Source organism: Myotis nattereri (genome assembly GCF_964212035.1).
Source record: "Myotis nattereri genome assembly, chromosome: 2".
In the NCBI taxonomy this organism is placed as follows: Eukaryota; Metazoa; Chordata; class Mammalia; order Chiroptera; family Vespertilionidae; genus Myotis; species Myotis nattereri.
Window position 1 is genome coordinate 201,005,074 of NC_138076.1, and position 4,261 is coordinate 201,009,334.

A 4,261-nucleotide genomic window follows, 5' to 3' on the forward strand; every position below is an offset into this window, starting at 1 on the left:
CAGCACATGGGAGCTTGTTAGAATGAAAACTCTCAGCTCCACTTTCATGCCCCAGCTCCACTGACTCAGGCCCTGCATTATAGCAGGATGTCCGGGTGATTCCTGTGCTCATTCTTATTGGAAAGTTGCAGCCCCAGCCTTCTTTCTCTCTAGTTTCTTGTATGAATATGTATATGGAGCCACTCTCTCTCAGCTGTCCCAAAGGGAAGCATTCTCATAAAACATCCTCTTACATCCTTGCCAACACTTATATATTTCTTGCCTTATTGGTGATGCCATTGTAACAGATGTGAGGTATCTTGTGGTTTTGATCTGCATTTCCCTAATAATTAGTGATTTTGAACATCTTTTCATGTGCCTGTTAGTCATCTGTCTGTCTTCCTTGGAACAATGTCTATTTAGATCCTCTGCCCATCTTTAAAATCAGATTGCTTTTTGGTGTTGAGTTGCATGAACTCTCTATAAATTTTGGGCAGTGACCCCTTATCGGATATATCATTGGCAAATGTCTTCTCCCTTTAGGTTGGTTGCCTTTTTCTTTTGTTGATGGTTGACTTTGCTGTGCAGAAGCTTTTTAGTTTAACTTTGGAGAGGATATGAAGAAAAGGGAACGGTTGTACACTATCTGTGGGATTGTAAATTGGTGCGGCCACTATGGAAAATAGTATGGAGGATCCTCAAAAAATTGAGAATTGACCCAGAAATTTCTTTTCTGGGTATTTATCCAAAGAATATGAAAACACTAATTCAAGAAGATATTTGCACCCCTATGTTCATTGCAGCATTATACATGGTAGCCAAGATATGGAAATAACCTAAGCATCCATCAACAGATAATAAAGAGGATGTGGTATATATGTATATATATACCACAATGGAATACAACTCAGCCATAAAAAAGATGAAATAGTGCCATTTGGGACATGGATAGAGCTTGAGGGTATTATGCTCGGTGAAATAAGACAGAAAAGGACAAAAACCATTTGCTTTCATCAATATGTGAAATATAAAGCAAAAAGAAACTAACAAAACAAAAACTGTGATATAGTTAAATTTATTAACCCAGAAAAGGATTTTTCCTTGGATTACTCATGGTACTGAAATTTAAAAAGCAGGTACCTCCAAATTTACTATCCATAAAACCAGCATAGTTCGAAGTCAGTCTCTGTTATTGTGATTAGTTCCATGCATTTTCGGCATCATTTTGCACATTAACGATTAGGAAACAGTTTGGCCTGCAGACACCCACATATGGCCTTAAGGCAGGATTTCCCAAACTTTTTTCTGTAAAGGGCCAGTCAGTAAATACTCTAGGCTTTGCAGGCCATATGGTCTCTGCCACATCATTAAACTTTACCCTTGGAGCACAAAAGCAGTCACAAGCAATATGTAAGGCATACTCATGGCTTTATTCATGGCACTGAAATATGAATTTCATATAATTTTGCATCACAAAAATTTTTATTTTTTTCTCAAACATTTGAAAATGTGAAAACCAGCAACATGGTGCTTACAGTTAACAACATGGTTCTGTGCACTTCAAAATTTATTGAGAAGATAGATCTCAGGTTAAGTGTTCTTACAACGACCACAAAACATAACAAAGGGAAGCAAAGAGAGTTTGCAAGGTGTTGGGTATGTCTGTTATTTTGACTGTGGTGATGTTGTCATGGATGTTTGTTTGCATATGTTCAAACTCATCAAACTGTACACATTAAATATGTGCAATTTGCCCTAGCTGGTTTGGCTCAGTGGATAGAACGTCGGCCTGCAGGCTGAAGGGTCCCGGGTTCGATTCCGGTCAGGGGCATGTGCCTTGGTTGCACGGGCACATCCCCGGTGGGGGGTGTGCAGGAGGCAGCTGATCGATGTTTCTAACTCTCTATCCCTCTCCCTCTCTCTAAAAAAAAAAAAAAAAAAAATCAATAAAATATATCTTAAAATAAATAAATATGTGCAATTCTTTATATGTCAATTATACCTTGCCCAGTTGGCATGGCTCAGTGGCTGAGTGTCAACCTATGAACCAGGAGGTCACGGTTCGATTCCTGGTCAGGGCACATGCCTGGGTTGCAGCTTGATCCTTGGTGCGGGGCATGCAGGAGGCAGCCGATCAATGGTTCTCTCTCATCATTGATGTTTCTGTCTCTCTCTCCCTCTCCTTTTCTCTCTGAAATTAATAAAAATATATTTTAAATATATATAAATTATACCTTAATAGAGCTATTTATAAAAATAAAAATGTAAAAACCAGACTTAGCTCGTGGGCTGCATGAAAGCAGGTGGTGGCCCGCCCCACCTCCGACGTATTGTGATGAATCTTACGGGACAAACTGCATCTGCTGACAGACACTGCCCAACGCAACTGTCTTGAGCTTCTTCTGTGCAGATCAGAACCATGAAGAGAAAGCAGCCAAGTGGCAGGCTGGTCTCAATACAACATGTTTATGGCAGGCCTTCCCTCTCTTAAGCGGGTGCATTGTGAGGTAAGGCCTGTGAACTACCACATGTGGCAAGTGTGATGCGCCATGTGGGGTGGAGGACCCGGCCTGGACCCCCGTCCTCTAGTCCCGCAGAGGGGTATGTGTAAAAGTATCCATTGTTATTGGTATTGTGGTAGGCAGTCAGACAGACATGAGCAGAGCAGGGCAGAAGGCCAGGTACAGGTGCCAGCAGGGCAGAAAGCCCCAGGCGCCAAGCAACAGGGGAACGGGGAAAACAAGGCCGTCTCCCCCAGGGTAAGCTTTCCTCCCCTAGCCTATGGCCGGTCATGGCATTTTGGCCCCCCTGACCTTTCATACTACTGGTCGTGGGATTTAGAACCCCCCCTCCTCCCGCCCTGTCCTCCCCTGGCATGTTGCTAGTCGTGAAGGTTAGACCCCTTAGAGAGGGAACCATCGAGGGGACCAGAGAATAACCTTCAAGCATTCAGTTCCCAGGAAAATAGGGTTCTGACCTGAGTCAAATAAATCTGGGCCTCAGCTGTGTTTCAGCTCCAGGTCCAGGAAAGGAGCAAACCATGGCTGATACCAGGACCAGCTGCGTTGACGAATGTCCCCCTGCCCTGCCTCGGGCCAATCAGTGGAGAACAAGACCCCGAAAGGACACCCCTGGAGAGCTGATGAGTGTTCTCTGGAGATCCTCCCTGGGACCACCCCTAAGACCCCCACCCTTAAAAGCCCTCAGGACAGGGGACCCAGCAAGCTGTCCCCTTCCAGTTTCCACCAGGAATGTTACCTTTTACCCTTCTCTCTCCTAAGCTCCAGGGGCCCCTTCTTTTGCCTCTGTAACTTGTTTCCTGAGCCCATTTCTTCGACAGCTCACTTATCCTAAATAAACTTTCTCTTACAGTTTGAGCCTTGGTTCTGAATTCTTTCTCAGCCAGAACTCAAGTGCCGAGGTTGCTGGGCCCAGGTCTGGTCAGACTTCACCCAGCACCTGTTGCCGTTTCTGCCGAGGCCAACAGTATCCCATGCCGGGAAAAATGGGCATTGGGTTTCAAGCATTCCGTCTCTGTTCGTGTTTCCAAGTCCTGATTTTTAGTTCCAACACGTTGGTCTCTGAACCCTGAACCTCCCCGGTACCCCCCCTCCCCGCTCCCAAAGGGTCCTCCAGAACGAATATCTGGCAGGGGCCCCTGTCCTGGGGGTTGGGAGGAAGAATTCTCTTGTGCGCTTAGCCCTCAGGACCTCTCTTCAGGCTGACAGATGGGCCATCCTACTGGTGACCCAAGACGTGCAAAGTCAAGTTCTCCCTTCCCTTCCCACCCTGCAGGAAGGGCGGGCCTGCGGCGTGGCGAGCCAGAGGCCAGAGCGGACCGCACCCTGGGAGGCCGGAGCCCTGCACCGACCACAGGCGAGGAACCAGCTCCTAACTGTCCGGGCAGCTGACCTCCTCCGGGGAACGTGACCAGCCTCCGGAAGAGGAGCTGGACCTGAGCAGCATGTGCATCCAGCCCGTGGGGAAGTCAGGGCCCGCGGGGCGCCAATTCCAAAGTGGCCGTGGGCGGGGCCCTCCTGGCGACCTGGCGGCCAGTGGGAGCCCGTCCCGGCCTCCCCGCCGCCTCCCCGGGCTCCCCCACCCCCACCCCGCCCGGCCCCCCCAGGCCCCGCCCCCCGCCTGCCGGCCGCGCCTCGGGGGTGGGGTGAGGGCGGGGGCCCGGGGACCTGGGGCGGCCGGGCCTAACCTCGACCTCGGCCGCGCGGCTTCCACCCGGCCGCGAGCCCTCCCTCCCCGTCCCCGTCCCCGCCCTGGCGCCCGG